The sequence below is a fragment of the Lissotriton vulgaris genome, chromosome 7 (assembly GCF_964263255.1).
Source record: "Lissotriton vulgaris chromosome 7, aLisVul1.2, whole genome shotgun sequence".
NCBI classification, from domain to species: domain Eukaryota; kingdom Metazoa; phylum Chordata; class Amphibia; order Caudata; family Salamandridae; genus Lissotriton; species Lissotriton vulgaris.
The window spans coordinates 1,663,872,672-1,663,892,411 of NC_141695.1; the positions used below are offsets into that span (position 1 = coordinate 1,663,872,672).

General features: G+C 49.2%; 1 protein-coding gene across 1 annotated transcript in view; it reads right to left on the reverse strand.

Annotated features, from left to right (window-relative positions):
* The window catches only part of EFCAB8 (EF-hand calcium binding domain 8), a 1,673,324-nt gene that overhangs the window by 1,078,204 nt on the left and 575,380 nt on the right, over positions 1–19,740 (reverse strand). The gene's annotated exons all lie outside the window — the stretch shown is intronic.

Consider the following 19,740-nt stretch of genomic DNA (forward strand, 5'->3'; position numbering starts at 1 on the left):
AGATATTAGTTGGTAACACTAAACTTTAAGGTTATCTATAGTCTTAGTTGCCCAACACTCACTATACATCCACAAGGGACAAGGGTCTAAGGGACAGTTTACCGACCTCATCAGATTCAATCCCCAAATCCACTCTATACAATACATAAAAATCTGGAGGTCATGCTACCAACCGTTGAGACAAGGATAAGAAAAAAGAAACAAAAACTACCATAAACCATACTCTAAGACCATTGCGAATCAGTCAGATTTCCATCAACTGCCACAGAAGGCTAGTGTCATCATTTGGATATCCTTCTTTTACTCACCATTTGCTCATCCAAAGGTCCACGTGAACTTTGGATGAGCAAACCAGAAGAAGATGACTCCAGTAACCTATAGTGTTACTGACTCTACTGATATGTCTGAAGGGTATCTCCTCAGTTATGTGAAGGAAAAGAATAAAGTGCAGTGCAAATAACGTGGTGATCTAAAAAGGATATGTGGGAGAAAAACCTTTTATTCTATCAACTCTCACAAACCTAATAAAATAGTGGCAGATACAACATTTAACCAAATATGTCGCTGCTTATAAAGAAATGTCCGACTAGTTTTAGCCACTATTTTATTAGGTTTGTGAGAGTTGTTAGAATAAAAGGTTTTTCTCCCACATATCCTTTTTAGATCACCACGTTATTCGCACTGCACTTTATTCTTTTCCATCACATAACTGAGGAGATAACCTTCAGACATATCAGTAGAGTCAGTAACACTATAGGTTAAAGAAGCCATCTTCTTCTGGTTTGTTCATCCAAAGGTCACGTGGACCGATGAGAAAATCACACCCTATCATCTCTTGTTGTGCTAAAGAGATAGAATGGTGAGTAAAAGAAGGATATCCAAATGATGACACTGGCCTTCTGTGGCAGTTGATGGAAATCTGACTGATTCGCAATGGTCTTAGAGTATGGTTTATGGTAGTTTTTGTTTCTTAGTTGTCCAACAACCAGGCATACGCCCCAGATTCATAAGCATAGAATGCTTAATAACTGCCCAGCTAGATGCAGGAAAATTGTATTGACTGTTTGGTCTCTCACAATGCTCCACAGCAAAGGAATCATTCCAGGTCATTTTTAACTCACATATGCTGACATATGCAAACTGTGCCTGTGAAGTATGGGGAGCAACTGAGAGCTACCTATGGTTCTGGGTAGGCTATTCCAGCTTGAAATAAAACTATTTCCTACCTGTAATCCGAGTTCTTCTGCAAAAGGTACTATGCTAGCCAAAAAGATTATGTAAGGAAACTGGATTTATTTTGGCATCTGCTTGGCATCACACTCAATGCAGCAATGTATTGTAAGTGTTTTTTATCAATGTCCAAGTGGTCACTTTACATATGTCAATCCTTAACAAATTATTTACCTTCGCTCATGCTCTTTCTAGTGGATACTCTATCTAACCGCAGGTTCCTCACCTTTGAAAAAATCCTTGGCAACAGATTTCTCAAAGCAATTGTCTCTGCCAGCCAGCAGGCAGTGCTGTTAACTCTGAGACCGCCTTGTAGTGCCCCTGAAGTGACGGTGCAGAGCTGCATCTAGGCTTGACACATGAGCACTAATGTCTGTGTTGTCTTTGCACTCTTCTGTGGCCTTAGACGCAATCAGACAAGAGAAACTAGTGACAGTGCAAAAACAAACTTGGAAACTTTTTAACAGATCTAGGAGTCTACTCCAACGAAACAGGAGAAGGAAAGACAGATAGAATTCTGCTGTATAATGTAGCCACCAGAAAGAGCAATACTGAAGGATAATTAACTTGTTCTGATGGATACTTGTAATCGCTGATTCCTTGTGGTACCTTCCAACAGGAGCAAGGTCTGAGGACTGTACTCAGCAAAAGGTATGGCAGAACTGAGCCAGCAAAGTGCCCCCCTCTGAAAAGTTGGCTCTTGAGGTAGCAGTGCTTGATGTATGCACAGAAGCACATGCAGCAGCCTGGCAGATGTCTAGGACAGGGACACCTTTTGCCAGTGCCATCAAGGCATCTTTTTTTTTTTTTTCACAACCAGTTTATTGGTGAAGATGAGCATATGAAATAGAGTGGCAGCCCACAATCAGGACTACACCACCAGACATTATGATACAATCACAGCAGTTAACCAAGTGTCCAAGCGAGAAGATGATGCAATTAAGGATATCAGAAAACAGTAACCCCACCTTCACCTTATTCCGCTACCTACCTACCCAACTCCCCGATCCCACCCTGGAACCCACCCGAACCCCATGCATGTGTGCACCAACCGTATTGACGTAAGATTGTGACGTGGGTATTGTGTGTGGACATGGGCTTTGCCAGCCAGTACGGGGCTAAAGGTCCTCCTCTTGCTCCACTGGAGGGTCTAGCGTCAGACCTCTATAATCTGCCCACCTCTTCCAAATCTTAAAGTGTTTGCGGGGGCATCCTCGCGCCTCGAATATAGGTCTCTCCAGGCCCATACAGAAGTCCATACCAGCCTTCCATGCAGTCAGGGGGGGGGGCCTCACATTCTTCCACGCTCGGGCCAGGTCCCTTTTAGCCACCACCAGCCCCAGTAGGAGCAGGTGCCGCTTATAAATATTGCCACCAACCCCTTCCAGGACGTGCAACAGGCCCAGACGGTGGGTACGGGGGAGGGTCCAGCCCAGCACCTCAGACAGACAGCCCCAAACACCCCGCCAGAAGCCAACCAGCCTAGAGCACGACCACATTGTGTGAAGCAGCGTACCCACCTCAGCCCCACACCGCAGACACTCCGGGGACCCAATCAGGCCCGCCTTCCACAGACGCTCTCGGGTATAGTATGCTCTATGGAGAATCTTGAATTGGATGAGTCGGAATCGCATTGCGATAGCCGCCCCCCTCGGGGATTCCAAGGCCTCTCGCCAGTCGTCCTCGTCCAAGGGGCCGAGATCAGCTTCCCAAGTCGTCTTCAGTGAGAGAAGAGTAGGGGAGCAGTGGGTGACCATGGTTTGATAAATGCGCGATACTTTCTTGTCCCCAAGATCTCCCATGAAGACCTTCGCCTCGATCGGGCTAAAGTCAGGGAGTGAGTCAAGGTTGGCAATGCTGGGCGTCAGTGCATGTCGGAACTGTAGGTACCGGAAAAATTGAGATTGGGGCATATCAAATTCGGCACTGAGGGTCTGAAAGGATTTGAGCGACGTACCAGACATCACTTGGCCTAACTGCGAGATACCTATTGCATCCCAGCCATCGAAGCCTGACAATTTAGAGAGTTCAGGTAGCATGCCGTTCCGCCATAGAGGTGTTTCTGCGGTTAGTCGGCCCCACCAGCCCACACGACGCAAGGCCTGTCGCCATATAGCAAACACGAGTTTAGTAACCCTTGGCAGCGAGTTACGCAGTCGGGGTGAGTATAGGATGGTATGGAGCGAGTTATCGCCCATCAAAGCACGCTCTAGGGCATAGGCCGGGTCCCCACCGTCACAGTACCACCATTCGTTCAGAATAGTGAGATGAGCGGCCTGGTAATACGACTGCAGATCCGAGGTGGCCAGGCCTCCACAGTAGGTGGACAAAAAGCAAGTGCGCAGTGCCACCCGGGCAGAGCCTCCCGCCCAGAGAAAGCGGCCCAGCACTGAGTTAACCTGTTTAAACCACCGAGGTGGGATAGGATACGGATGGTTTTGCAACTGGTAGAGTAGGCGCGGGAGCGCAACCATCTTGAAAATGGCAGAACGGCCAAAGATTGTCAGGGGCATTCGAGACCAAGTTTTGACGTCCGTCTGAACTCGTTCCCAGACGGGCTGCAAGTTACGGTCCCAGGCAGTGTCAGCCGAGTCTGAGAGAAACACCCCAAGGTATTTCAGCCCAGTCGTGGCCATCCGTAATCCTGAAGCCCAGGGGTCTGTCACCGGGTCTCCTGATAGCACCCACAGGGTGGACTTGTGAAGGTTGAGATACAAGCCCGAGGCCTCTCCAAACTGGTGCATGATCTCCAAGACACGTGGACCCGAGCGCTGCAAATCAGTAAGGAAAAAGAGGACATCATCCGCGTACAACGCGATCTTGTCCGACAGGGTAGCATTCCATACAAATCCCCGTATCTGTGCATCTTGGCGCACTCTTGCCGCCAGGGGCTCCATGGCCAGCGCAAAAAGATAGGGGGAGAGCGGGCAGCCCTGCCTGGTCCCTCGGCCTATGCGGAATGTCTCTGACACCGCCCCGGCGACCCGCACCGAGGCTGTAACATCAGTGTAAAGGAGCTTTATATAGGATAGGAAGACCGGGCCTAAGTTGAGCCAAGATAATAGGGTAAAGAGGTACGACCAGCCGACCGAGTCGAAGGCCTTGTTGATATCGGCCAGCAGCAACGCCGCCTGGTCCCCCAGGGCTCCAACAGCGTCGATCGCCGCCTGTGCGCGCCTGATATTGTGTCGCGTCGCCCTTCGGGGCATAAAGCCTGCCTGGTCCGAATGGACTAGAGCAGTAATGTGTGGAGCCAGACGGTTCGCCAGAGCCTTGGCCAGTATCTTAGCCTCAGTATTAATTAAGGAGATGGGCCTGTACGAATCATGGCTATCCGGGGGCCTGCCAGGCTTCTGAAAGACCACTATTTCTGCATGGCGCCAGTCTGGTGGCAGCAGACCCCGAGTACGGGCCGCTTCCAGCGCTCGGCGGTAGTGCGGTCCCAACTGCACATGGAATTTTTTAAAAAACTCACATGGGTAGCCGTTCGGTCCAGGGGCCTTACCGGCGTTGAGTTGCCCCAATGCGTCTCCCAGTTCCTCCGCCGTGAGGGGTGCATCCAGGGCCTCCCTGGTCTCGTCCGACACCGGCACCGGCGGGAACTCCGCGAAGAAGCGGGCCAAGTCGCCCTCAGGCAATTGGTCGCGTGGGGCATACTGGTCTGTGAAATACGTGGCGAAGCTTGCCGCCAATTCGTTTGGGTCGGTTAGGACGTCTCCGTCGTCGTTCGTGAGACCCGGTAGTACGAGGGGCTGGAAATTGTGCTGGCACAATCTATGGAGCATGGAACACGACTTGTCCCCCCATTGATACACCCTACTTCTGGTGGCGAGCCACGCCTGTTTAGCTTCATCTAGCAATAGGGACGCGTACGATTGCTGTGCCTGCAGGAGCAGCCGCAGATCCACCCCATCACCACCGGTACTGTGTTCTTGTTCGAGGGTCGCTACTCGGGCAGCTGCCTCCGCAGTATGCTCCCGCCGCTGCCGACGGGCCGCCGAGCACCATGCAATATCGACTCCCCGTATGGTAGGTTTCATAGCCTCCCACACCACACTTGCATCGGCACCCTCCACCAGGTTCTCCCGCCAATAATGGTCAATGGTTTCTCGCAAGTGCTTAGTGTACGCCGGTTTCAGGAGATGCCACGAGGACATCCTCCATCTAAACGGCTGCCGTTTCTGTAGGAGATCCATCTTAACCGAAACTGGGGAGTGGTCGGACAGGCCCCTCGGCAAGATGTCTGCACCCCTCACCCTACACAAGTATTCTCCAGGTAGAAACATATAATCCAACCGCGAGAACGAGCCATGTACTGCTGAGACATACGTATAGTCTCGGGTTACAGGGTGCATATGTCGCCAAGCATCCACCCAGCCTAGCCCCTCGCTCATGGCATGCAATCTGGTGGGCGGAAGGGAGGGGGGGGTGGTGTCAGTCACCTCTTGGCGTCTCCGGCGATCCACACTCACGTCCATCACATCATTCCAATCACCCCCAATCACTGCCAGTGGTCCAGAGACATCTTCCCACACCGCAAACAGCCGCTCTGCCAGGGCCCACTGCAGGGGAGGGGGGGCGTACACACTCCCAAACACCACGGGCTCCGTGCCCACCATGCCCTTAACAAACAGGTAGCGACCCTGAGGATCCACCCACTGCTTCTCGTGCACATACGCCACCCTGCGGTGTATCAATATGGCCACACCCCTGGATCCTCTGGAGAACCCCGCGTGGAAAACCTGCTGATATCCAAATCTCTGTAGGCCCAGTGCCTTCGTGCCCATCATGTGAGTTTCCTGAAGCAGTAATACATCTGCCGCTTCCCTTTTCCCCCATCGCAACACCGCCCCCCGTTTAATCTTGTCCAACAATCCCCTGACATTCCACGTAACCACCCGCATAGAGTCCACAGGGAGTCGATCGGTCGATTCAGCCATAGTCAATCGGAGTCCACCATAAAAGCCCCCCAGGCCCGCACCACCCGCCACACGCCACACAAAGCATCCCCTTGGTACACACATGCAGTATACTAACAACCCCAAGAAAAACTATCAACCCCCTCGTCCCATGATCTGCAACAGTTCCGTCCCCCAACTCAGCAGTCGCATCCCCGACCGCCCGCATCCCGCCTCCCCCCACCCTATACCTCAATGAACCATGAAGTACCTGTCGCGGCATGGGTAGTCCCGAGCCCAAAACCGAGGGCCCGGGCCCACCCATACCAATGGATCCCAACATCCCAAGCAGAAAAACCCTAAACACACCCCCCTCCCCTCGACGTCCCACTCACAACTAGGAGAGTGGTAGCCCTTATATCGTAGTCCCCAAGTCCCAAACCCACCCAAAAACTCTCCCCCCAATTAGGAGATCAAAACAGTACTATCTCAGAGCTGCAGAGTGGTCAGTAATTCACAGGTCTCAAGCGACTCAGCGCACCCAGCCCGGAGTCACAGCATTACTAGCAATAACTCGGAGTCGAGGCTCCGGAGACTTCAGTGATCTGTTCCCGACTGCTCCGAGTCTTCTGTTCTACCAGTGTCTAGTGAGCCATCCACCGAGGCCGCACGCCTGCGTGACTTAGAGCGTTTGGACCGTCTACTCTTTGCCGTTTGGTCTCTCTGCGCCCGCGGTGAACCCTCAGGGGTGCCTGGATGAAGTCCTGGCTGAGGATTTGGTCTGACCCGAACTGTTTCATCCGTCCACTTGAAAAGGTCTTCCGGGGTATCAAAAAACAGTGTCCGTGACTGGAATATCACCCTCAGGCGCGCCGGGTACAACAGGGAGTATTGTAACTTAAGACCTCTCAGCTTAGCCTTAGCCGCCACAAAAGAATGGCGCTGTTGCTGAACGAGTCTAGTATAGTCAGGGAAAATCATGATCTTTTGATTTTCAAACAGGAGGGTTTCCTTGGTTCTGGCTTCCCTCAGTATAGCGTCCCTGTCGTGGTAATTTAACAGCCTAGCGATCACTGCCCTAGGCCGCTCGCCCTCAGGCGGCCTTTGCGTCAGGGCGCGGTGTGCTCTTTCGATAACAAAACAGGCAGATAGCGACCCCGGGGGCATCCATGACTCCAGCCACTGTGTGAGAAAATGCTCCATGTTACCCTTGGCACAGCTCTCCGGAAATCCAAGAAAACGGAGGTTGTTACGCCGTGCCCGCCCTTCAGCATCCTCCACCCGAAGCGCTGTGGTCCGCTGCGCGTCCTCCACCGCCGCCATTCTCTTCTTAAGGGCACTTACATCTTCCTCCACCACTGACACCCTGGACTCGGCTTCCGTGATTCGTGCCACTGCGTTTCTAAGATCCTGGCGCAACAGGGTTACGTCGGCACCAACTGCCCCTATCTTTGCGTCCAGCATGTCCCGTGACTGGGTTATGGCCGCCATGAGGGCTGCATTATCCGGCCCTCCTCCTGATGGACCACCCCCCGATGATCCAGGGCCCCCACCGGGGCCAGTAAATTTGTCGATGGTCACCTGCTTGGTGGATCCACCACCTCCCCTGGTCATGATTGTCCGGGTGGGTGAGGGCCACTAGGGTCGCCGGACCACAGTCGGGGAGACCTGAAAGAAGTCCCTTCGGTAAGGACTGGTGGCAGTTGAGAAATAGGGGGCAGGCTTCAGCCACTTCCCCCAGGAACAGCCCCCCCAGCCGCCGTCGACCAGGGCCCCCCGTGACCCACGTTGCCTCTCAGGGGGGCGCGAGGACTCCCAGCGTCCTGCACTGCTGCGCCGATAATGTCTCTGAATAGCGGGCCCGGGGGGTGGAGGGGGGGGGGGCCGGGGAGGGCCACTACTCACAGTTGCTGCTCGCCGGGCCACCGGTCGCCCTACGTCCGTCTGCCTCCGACCAGGGTCTCCAGGGGATGCCAGTCACTCCTCCAGGCCGCCGGCCCCGGCCCGACACGAGGCCGCGAAAATCGAGGTCCCGGCTGCGCCAGGACACCAGGCCGCCTCTGCTGCCACTGTCCACTCGTGGCGCCTGTGCCTCTCTCCAGCCCAGCCTGGCCCCAGGTGAAGGATCGTCTGTGGTGGCACGGCCTCAGGGACAGCCAACACCGCGGCCGCTCCCGGGCCAAGCAACGCACTCTGCCGCGTCGCCAAAATCGAGGCCCCGGCTGCTCCGCGACCACCAGGCCGCACCTCGCCCCTCTCTGCTCGGGTCTGTCCGGGGGCACGAGATCACCCCCGAGCCCACCGGATGGTTCCCGGCGCCTTCAGCAACATCGGTCGTGGTCCGGTAGTGGGTTAGTGGATTTGGGGACAGGAGAACTCGTCGGATAATCGGCGGGCCGGCGGGAGCTCTAGCAAGCTGCGACCGCCATCACCGCTTGCGTAGCCACGCCCCCATCAAGGCATCTTTTGCCCGGGTAAAATTAGCACATAGGCCGTCAGGGGCTTCCTTCTTTGCCAGGGCATAGCATGTCATTATGTACAAGAAGTTCCACATGGTCAAGTTCAGGTTCTGAAGTGCGGTCCACTTCTTACCTGCAAAGCCCATGAAGATCTTGTCACTGCATGGTATTCCTTTGACCATTTGATGTAAAAGCTGAGTGCTGTGCCTGGATTGAGCCGATGAAGGCTTTCCACCTCTCTTGGAGGATTTTGAGGAGAGAAAAAGTAAGGAGGTAATGGACTGAACCATTGGAAAGGGTGAAACAACCTTTTGCAGATAGTAATCCTGGGTGCTGAGCACCAATTTATCTTTAAAGAAAGTGGTGTATATAGGTTGCACTCACAGTACCTGCAGATCACTGGCAAAGCCCAAAGAAATAATGCAATGAGAAAAAAACATCTTGATATTTAGGAGCTGTGGAGGACAGCTGTGCATGGGCTTGAACAGCATGCATATCAGACACTTCGAGGACCAAGCAGAGGTCTCATTGAGACATGATGAAGGGCTTTGGCGGAAACATGTGCTAAGCCTTTTAGGAATCTCATCAATACAGGTGACTTAAATAAAGAAGGTTTGTCTAGCAAACATAAAAAGGCCTAGAAGTGTGACATATAAACTCTAAACTTTGCCTATCACAAAGTCATGCTGGTCCAAAGACATTCCAAACAATAAAACATATGTAACTAAGTCTGTAAGGATCAAAGTGACGATCTCACACCAGGCCATAAATAGGTCCCAAAGCCTTGAATTTTTTGGATGCAATTGAGGTGAGTGTGGCCACATGAATCACATCCATCCACTACCCAGCAAATTGTAACTGTTCAGTCACCATGCATTGAGTTGTTCATTGTGAAGATTTGGAATGAGAATTCTGCCCTGTTGCTAAGAATTGAGGTCCTCCCAACCAGGAAGACAAATTTAAGGGCAAATTCTCAGGCTCAACGGATCAGGTTACCATTGTCTCGTGGCCCAAACGAGGGCTATCAAAAAGACATGGGCACTGTCTGTCCTGACCTTCCTCAGAAATCGCGGTAGGTAGGGTAATGGTGGGAATGTGTCCAGAAGGCCTGGGCTTCATAGCTGCTGACAAGCACCCCCTTGGGACCTCCTAAACAGAAGCTCAGAGTGAACATTTTGAATATCTCCTTCCATAAGAAGGCATTCAGGGGGCGAAGATCCTAAATCAGTCTGAGCTTACTGTCCCTTTTTGGGCACCAGGAAGCAGCAGGAGTTTCCTCACCCATTTCCGGTACCCTCTAGTGGCCTCTTTGGCCAAAGGAGCCAGACTTCTTGCTGAATGATGGTGCCATGAACAGTCAAAATGTGGGTAGGTACAGGTGGGATACAAGGAGGGAATGAATGGAATGGCAAGGTATAACTTTTGCCAAGCCAAGAGAGAGGGTGGATTCTAATGTAGCTGTCTTTGAAGCCTTCCAGTGCAGAGACAGCATTTCTCCAAAGAAAACAGATTCATCAAATGGCATGTCTATTAAATACACCTGGATATCTACTAAAGATTTAGTAGCAGATCCAGGCATGACACCATGGCACAACACTGGTGCCCAAGGCAGGGTACACACAGTGTGTTGTGTCGCAGCCATTCCATTTACTTATTTGGCAGCAACTTGTCCATCATAAATTTCTTGTGGTAAAACTGTCTTGAGGTCCTCAGTGAACGCCAGCAAGACTTCACTGGCCATGTCCCAAAAGTTATATGTATAATGCATAATAGGAAGGCTGCGATCAGGCACCCTATAGCTAAACTGCAAGATGAAATTCTCTGTTGCCGAAAGCGTTAATATCCTTTGACTGCCTATCTTGCAGAGAAGAAGGGAAGGCATTCCGGTTGACTCTGCTTTTGGATTTATGCCCCACCAGGCTTTGCAGGAATCCCCACTGTTGAATTAGAAAAGCTGGGTCACCAGGGGCTAGTCTGTGTCATCTAGCCACTGAGCGACTGCCTGGGGAAGCCAAGTATAGCTCCATTCAAGCAGACATCAAAGTGTCTATTAAAATCTCACATAAATGCTGCAAAGGCTATGTGGCAGGCTCGGGCTACAAGGTTTCTATCAACAAATTATCCTTCATTTGTATTGTGTGCATTGGAAATCCCAAATTTCTGCTGCTCTGTGGATAACGACCGCAAGAGAAGCACTTTCTTTTGTGGAAGGGAGGGATGTGATTCTAACCTAATCTTAGGAAAAATGTCCAAATCACAAGCATTTGTAGGCGTATGTACAATTAAGCATGAGTATAATAAGGGGGAAGCTAGTTGCCTCCCTCCTTATCGACATCATCATGATGTGGTATGCCCCGAAGCCCTTGAACTCTTGAACTGTGTCCAAGTTGAAGCCGTAGAGGACCTCTAGTCTCCTATATTACTAGCATCAGCGAAGTGACTGGGTATCACTTTCCAAGGGTGGGGGATGTGCTTTGGTTATCTCATGTTATAGTTAACAGGAGTATGACCCATATACCTGATTAGGACTGGGTAAGGAAGGTACAGTCAAAAAACAATGTCCCAATAGGTGAAATTTAAACAGTCAATTAAACAAGCATGCACTTCGCATTGCTACCAGGAAAGAAGGAGAACACTCTAGAATTTTAGGACAAGATGGTCAAATCATCTTATTTATAACATACGGTCATGGTCGAGAGTATACAGTTATATAAGCAGCACTGTGTAAACTCAATTACGTGACAACCATAAAAACTTGGTGCTCTACAAAAGTGACTGTTGTGAAAGTGAAAGTGGCGACGCAAGTGAGGAAGTAAACAGCGTGAACGGCGCACTGTGAGTGAAGTGCAAATTATCTACAGTGGGTGGCTCGTATCATGTGACAAGGTGATATCACAGATTACAGTTTTTTCCTTTTATTTGAACCACATTGGTAAAGTACGCCAATTATTAAGCTGTGGAGTCGACGGCGTTTCGATCCACGTTACTGAGGATCATCATCAGGACTTGGTTGTCTAACTCGGGAAGTGCTGGGAAGAAACTTGGTTTAGAAGCGATCAGGGGCGATCGTCATTACTGGGTTGGAAAACTGCCCGGGGGCATGGCTCGTGGGGTATGAGCGGTCGTCTGTGATCCGCCAATTATCTGAACGTGTCCTTAAGTCATTTTCAAGGTGTATTTCAAATTGATTTAAAACAGGAGCCGGGAGCAATCCAATGGTTCAGGGCTCGCCGAGTGGCTGCGCGTGTCCTTATAATCTGCGTGCCGGAGCCGGAGTAAATCCTCGGGTCTAGTGACTAGACTAGACGGGCAGTTTTCCAACCCATTAATGACGATCGCCCCTGATCGCTTCTAAGCGAATGCAATTCTTCAGTAAATGGTTAATCTATAGAACACCCTCGTTTCTCCACAATATATACCCTCAAGTGGAGGATAAGTGTTTTCGCTGTGAAGAAAAGGGTACTTGGAAACACATAATATGGGAATGTATCAAAATACAGAAATTCTGGAATGATATTGGAAAATATCTTAAAAATGTAATTGATTCCACAATCACATTTAATGAATTAATTTCAGTCTTCGGTTGTTCTGCCAGCTCTACTCCCCATGATGAGTCCCTGTTTATAGCATCACTTGTAGCTAAATCACTAATCTACAACTTTGGAAAACAGACAAAGCACCGACTCTTAATGCATGGAAGGCGAAAATATCCAGGATCCAGGGAAGGGAAAAAAAATATGCATTGAGGTTAGGGGCCCTTAGAAAATATAACAAATACTGGAGTGTGTTTGAATGCTAGTCGTTGATTTTTAACCTCTTTCTGTTTGTATTGGTATTTTTGTAAAATATTGCTCTTTTTGCACTAAGCACATTGCACTTTAAAAGAAATATCTTCTCTCACAATTGGCAATTGTAATACGGTATATTGACAACCTGCATATTTTTGTATAATGTATTTTGCACTTTTTAAAATCCGATACGAAAATTTGTATGTAATGTTTTTTATATCTGCGAACTCTCAATAAAAAAAAAAACTTTAAAAAAAAAAAAGATAAGGAAGCACCCGCTCCTCTAAAATCTAGCTGGGTTGATATTCTTCGGGATACAACTGATGGAGAACCTTTTCCATTTAAAAGCATAGAATATCCTTGTAGATCAACCTCTAGCCTCCTTTAAAATGTACATAAAATCCTGTGGAAAATGTAAGAGCCTATATTGCAGGAGTATAAGAGCTAGGCCATCAGGCTCAAAGACGGAAGGTAGGAGATGCAGGATCTGGCCCAGAATTCGAACAGGTCTGGTCTGCGAGGCAGCCGCTTGTGTAGATATGATACATGTTCTGAATTTCTTTTTTTAGAACATGGCCTAGAAATGGGGTTTCTAGACCCTATGGTACTATGGGATTAATTTAGCCAGAAAACCTGGTGGACTGCAACCACCCAGCTACCCACTGAGCATTACTAGACTGAGATGCATATTAGGTAACAAGCAGTCCTGGTAGATATCACAGGGATAATTAGTGGAACCCAAATCCTCTCGTCATGAAAAGGAATACTCAAGAACACTAGGAAAGCAGGAACACATTTTTAAGATTTATATAAGACCAAATTATTATCCTAGTGCACACAACAATGGTAACTAATATAAAACGAACAAAATAGCGGTAACAATATTTACCAAGAGGATAAATAATAAAGATTACTGTAACATGATGGTATCACAAAGCTTCTTTATATTAATATCCCCAACTCCTTAGTCTTGGCTGAGCTAAAACTAGCACCAAGAGGCCTACTTCAAGGTTCTGAGATGGATCTCATTTGCACATACGTTGTCAGACAAAAGAACCAATCTTCAGTAAGGAACAGAAGCAGCTACATCTGCAGCTCACAGTTGGCAGAGAAGCCAGCCGAATGAAAGCTTGATGTGTCTTACTCGAAGCCTTTGGCCAGGGAAAGGGATAACAGCTTTGTCTAACCAACAATCTTGGGTCCGAAGTATGGAGTCCCTCTCTATCTCATAAAGCTTTGTACTAGTTTATATATTCTGTCTGAAAATTGTTGAATATTTAAAAAAATCAATTAATAGGAAGCCTTTTTAACCTTTCATTTACTTATATTCTGTAAAACCTTGCTTATGTTTATAAACAATAAGTGAAAAACTGACATATGAATTTCCATGAAACTTGTACTTTGAACACAATCACTGGAAAGAAAATTTAAAATCATATAGAGTAAAACATGATTATAGATTAGAGGAGGTAGAATAACTCATGGTGCAAGTTTGGCAATCTATTTTTTTTGTTCTCCCTTCTTGGTTTCGCTTCTTTAAGTTTTCCGTACTCCCTACTTATTGGTGTATTTCCTAGTTACTGCGGCGATTATCATTGCCTCTGTACTGGGGAAGCGGATTCCTTACCCTATATGTCTGTCTCATTATCACAGCCTCTACTGATTGTGTTTCACATTATGGGTCCTGTCCTCCAACTTCAGCCTAATTTTCTGTGTTCCAGCTCTGAACAGTTGCCTGTGAGATCCAAGGGTGTTGATGATTCCTTACCATGCTGTTGTGTCTTATTTTTGTAACCCCTCTCTTCCCCACAAAGTACATTTTTAGGGCACGTATATCACTGCGTTCTAGGTTTATATCAGTGGGGAGATCTGGGATGCTCATCTGAGTTCACCTGCCACTTGCGCCATGTCTAACAAGGTAAACAGAAGAAAGCCTTGCCCCTAAAGGATGCACATTGACATCAGTTCTTGCCTTGTCGCTTTACTTTACTCGCTACAGTTACTTTACTTGCCATTGTTCTTGCCTGTTACTTTAACTTCGTGTATTTAACTTTTTTGCATTCTGTTAATTCTGCCTTCATGCCGGTTGTTTTTGCTATTTGCTGATTTCACTTTTGCTTCATGCTTGTTGTTTTTGCCTTTGTTGGTTAAAATACGACTATGATTTCATTGTTTGTCTCAGCGGCTCCCGCCGCTTGCTTTCCTGCTCTCCTGCGCCCCTCCCAGGGCCTAATTAATGAAGGCTGCAGTGCGGCTACGCAGCGTACACTCTGGCGGTGCACCAAAGACAAGCCCATCTGGGCCCTTCCGCCCCAGGACCGCGTCCAGCGCCAGAAACCGTGGATATCTGCCACCCACAGCTACACTGGCGCAGAGCTCAGAGCTTTGGACTCCAGACCCCCGAAAACAATAACTGCTGCCGCACCTCTCTGCGCTTAACAGTTGGGCCATTCGCTTGTTGCCACTACCTTCTCTCCTGCAACACCGAAGCACCCATGCATGCAACCACCACCACCATGCCAACCATGACGGAACCTGAACAACTCCACTGTCTCCTGCTCAATGCCCGATCGCTCTGCAAACACGCCACCGAGATCTGGGACACCATCCTCTCCCTCATCCCCAACGTCATCTTTCTCAAAGAGACCTGGCTCAGCCCTGCATCGGCACCTGACATCACCACGGCCACGCCCAAAGGCTGCATGATAGCACACCGATACTGCATCAACAAACACAGAAGTGGGATTGCCATCATCCACAAAGAATCCATCCTCTGCATCACGGACGACACCACCCCGATCACTGAACAACTCAACTTCCAACTCAGAATAGACAGCAAAACCAGCACCAGAGGCACCCTCGCCTACAGACCTCCAGGGTGCTGCAATGCTATTCCAGAATTCATCTCTCCCCAAGCCATCGACACCGAACACTACATCTTCCTCGGAGACTTAAACTTTCACCTCGACGACCCCAAAGACGCCAATACAGTAAATCTTTTTGAAAGTATGAACAACATCCGCCTAACCCAGCTAGTCACAGACCACACACAAACATCGCAGGACACAAGCTACACCCCATCTTCACAGCTAGTAACAGAGTCAAATACAGCCATGATCTCCGACTGCGCCGACATAGTCGCCCCATCAAACCCACAGACTCAAGAGATCCACCAAACATAGCAACTGGTACACCCCGGAACAGAGAACTGCAAAAGACAAATGCAAGTAACTGGAAAGGAAATGGCACACCAGCAAGGAGCCCACCAACTGGATCACCTTCAAGACATCGTGCAATCAGTACCGCTGACTCCTGGAAGAGACGAGAATGAACGTCTTAGCCGACCGGATTGAAGCCAGTTCCAACCATTGCAAAGGACTCTTCAGCTCTCCAACCGCTCAGTGACTGAAAACATCATCACCCCCACCACCGAACACTGCACCACCCTGGCAGACTCCTTCCATGACAAGATCTCCAACATCTACAAAAACTTAGAACCCCATTCGGCCGCCAACATCCTCAGCCTCCTCGCATCTCAATCGCAACATCCAACCACCGGATCACTGCCTGAGGCCAGCTCACCACACAAAGCACTAATGACATCATGCTCTCCGTCGTCTTAGGAGCACCAACGAACCCATGTCCCCAGCACATGTTCAACCTCGGCAACAACACCATCAGTGACAAGCTCACAGCTATTTTCAACATATCCATCACCTCGGTCACCTTCCCAGACTAGTGGAAGCATGCTGAAGTCAAACCCCTTCTCAAGAAACCATCTGAAAACCCCAACGTGCACCAAAACTGCCGGACCATCTCCCTGTTCCTGACAAAGTCCTCAAAAAGGCCATAAATCGCCAACTCACAGAATACCTTGAGAACAACAATCTTCTGGACGCATCCCAATCCAGATTCCGCACAAACCACAGCACCGAAACTGCCCTGGTTACAGCCACTGACGACATGAGAACCCTCCTAGATTGTGGAGAAGCAGCTGCCCTGATTCTCCCCAACATCTCAGCAGCCTTCGACACTGTGTCTCACCACACCCTGATCAAAAGGCTTCATCAAATCGTAATCCAAGAGGACGCCCTCAAATGGATCGCATCCTTCCTCACTGTAAGAACACAGAGGTTCTGCTTTCCACCATTCACAATGAAGCCCAAGAACATAACATGCGGCATCCCTCAAGGATCATCCCTAAACCCTACTCTGTTCAACACCTACATGACCCCCCCACCCCCGGGCGTCATCGTCAGAAACCATGGACTGAACATTATCTTCTACGCAGATGACACCTAATGAGGTTCCGTGACAATTGTAAGTGATGTTTTCGACTCGCACGAATATGGTCGAGTCTGGTATCTATGAACCGCAAATGACGAGTTTAGTGGGTGTACACGTTTTCGCTGTACTAGCCTGAACCGCTCGTTTGTTTAGTGGATTTCTTCATCTGAACCCACGGGTTCCATCTTAGATACGGCATCCATTTTGTTTCTTGCCCTCAAGTAGCCAGCGAACGGACGCTGTCCGCTTCGCGACCCTGGGATTCCCAAACTCTTGCGGAAGACACGTGTTCCTTTGAGGGTGTCTTTATGATGAGGGGGATGACACTGTAAGGCAGATGGCTCCGCTCGAGGCTCATCTTGCCGTGCCGGTCTATTGTCTCAGTTGTGCATTCATTAGGCACGTCTCCTTTGATGCCTGCAACTCGTGTTTCCTGATACCACCCCTTTTACACCCTCTTCGATCTGTTCGCTATCCTCGTCTTCCTCTGCACCTGTTTCTGTCTCTTCCTTGATTCGTTTACAGCCGAACGGAATGTACTAATGGTGGGAAGATGTACTTTTACAGTTGGGAACCGCCAAATGCTACTGTAATTATGTTCCGGGCCCTGAATACATGAAAGCGACCCCCTATGATATTTTACTATGGGAACTGGGTTGTAACCTTTTGTCTGTCATGTTAACCTATGAGAGAAAACTGTATAAAAAGAGCGATCCACAGATACAATTTGAATCAGACTCCGTGAACTTACATGCTATGTACTTCTCGTGACTTCTGTGTTCCCTGCAGTAAATAAACCTCGAATCTTTGACGCCGAAGGAAGTGTCCCGTGTCTCTGTCATTTGTACGCCAGAACAGGTAACTCACGAAGGTTTCAGGTGTTATCCCTGGCACCGCTGGGTCTTAGAATAACCCAGTCCTTCAGTTGGCGCCCAACGTGGGGCTGCATCAGTGGTACCGGTCCAAAGCCCGACGATCGTGAGGAACTTCGTGTGAAATCTCCGAGGGAAGGTGCACCCCGCTTCATCGATCCTGTTGTCGAAACAAGTGGCCCGACGACTTTTCCCGCAAAGATTCCCGCCTCCTGACGGCTGCGACGGACTGCTGCCCTGACTGTAGACCTGTTTTGGCGCCTGGCGTAGACCTTGGTACAGCGAGACGATAGACGGGCCTTCCTGGTGACGCCATCGATCTTTGAGTTAAGTATTTGTGGGTCGCTCCCAGAGTCCTTTGTTGTTGTGGGTGCTTAGTTGTTGCATGGTTCCATTGCATTTGTGGTTCTTGGTATTTTGTTCTTAGTTGTACTATTTGACGCCTGCAGTCGCCAAAAACCGAGGGTTTTTGCTCTTTGCAGGGACATTGTACTCCTTTAACCCTTGACGTTTGTGAAACTCGGTTAGTGTGCACGATGCCTGGCCGTAGTACTTTGTTCAGTTGCTTTAAAGGTTGTGGTACGGATTCCCGGCTGGAGGACTCGTGTCCGATACCTCCGGTTGGAACTCCAACTTACGAGTTATACAGTCGACATGGTTTGGGTCCGATCACATTTAATGAGTGTTGGGTTCGTTACACTAAAAAAGACGGTGTCCTTAGTTGGCCACCTCATGGTAGTTTTGAGGCCCCGATTTTAGATAATCTTGAAGCGAAATTATTCCAGAGAAAAGCAAGGCCGGCCATGTTTGATTCCTTTCGGTTGTGGCGTAAAGAAGCTAAGCAGAGAGAAAGCAAGCAGCTTAAACGTAATAAGAGAGAAGGTGTCGTTACAACGATGAGAAATGCAGAGCAATTTCAGCGAGATAAGGAGGAGAAGGAAAAGGAAGTTTTTGATAGATTGCAGCGCATGTCAGTGGATAAGTGTTACCCCGCTTTACCGACGGGTACGGATAAGAAGGGAGAGGAAGCGGTAGAGGATCCTTTGTTGTCCTATCTCTTGAAGTCACCACCTTCGTATGCACAGGGTACCGCAGTTCCTGTGGTCCCCCCTGTCCCTGTTCCTCAACCTGCTCCTGTTCCTGTTTCCCCATCCTGTTCCTGTTCCCCAATCTGTTCCTGCTTCCTTACCTGCTCCTGTCCCTACTGCTCCCCCACTTGTGCTTCCTCATACTTCTGTTCCCGCTACTTCTATTGTTTTGGTTACTCCTGCTGCCCCTTCTGTCACTGACACTTCTCTTGTTACCCCGTTGAGTTACTCTTCTACCCCATCTGCTCGACGTTGTGTCCCTTCTGTTGCTGCTAACTTCTTCACTTCTCTTGGACCGATTCTTGAGTCCGCTGGTTCTGATGCTCCCCAAAGACGAAGTCAGCTTCCTGGGGGTAGGGAACGTTACTCGATATATAATATGGCGATGAGTTGGATTAGATACCCCTTAGGAATCCTCCGCGTGTGGTGCTTGATACGTTCTCTCAATTCAACGAACCGACACAAAGGTTCGTGTTTGAGGAAATGTGCAAGCTTTTACGTGATCAAATATCAGCCGACGCGACTGATGATGTATTGGCTGCTCTCACTAATCTTCAGCTTCAGTTTGCGAGCGGAATAATGGTGGGTAGCAATGTTCGGCGTGCTGTCGAGCAGTTGCTGTCTTTTCGTCCTTCCATAATGCCTCGGGCATTGTTTTTAGAAGATATTGAGGAACCGCCAGCAGCGCCTGGTCAGTTTCCTATGCGTGAAGTTCCACCAGTGTGGATGCCAGGTAACCCTGGTGCTGCCCCGCCGATCCTGCCACATTTCCAGAGAGTGTGGATACACCTCCCATGGAAACGATCAGAAGTCTTGCAGGTGAAGCAATCTTTGCCTGACCCTCGAAAGAATCCTGCAGGGTACTATAAAGAATTATCTCAGTTAGTAGATGCTACTATCATGAATCTTGCTGACATCGATATGTTGTTCGGTAACGTAGTTCCGCAACCGGTTTGGGCGAAAATTCGTCAAGAAAATCATGCAGCAGAGTTAGGTGGTGATTGGGCTGCTCTTATAGCGGCGGATACACGACAAGTTGGTGGGGCTAAGCCTGAACAGTTAATTACGGTTTTGCCTCAGAGAATAATTACCCTTATGAAGACGCTTATGCCAGCTAT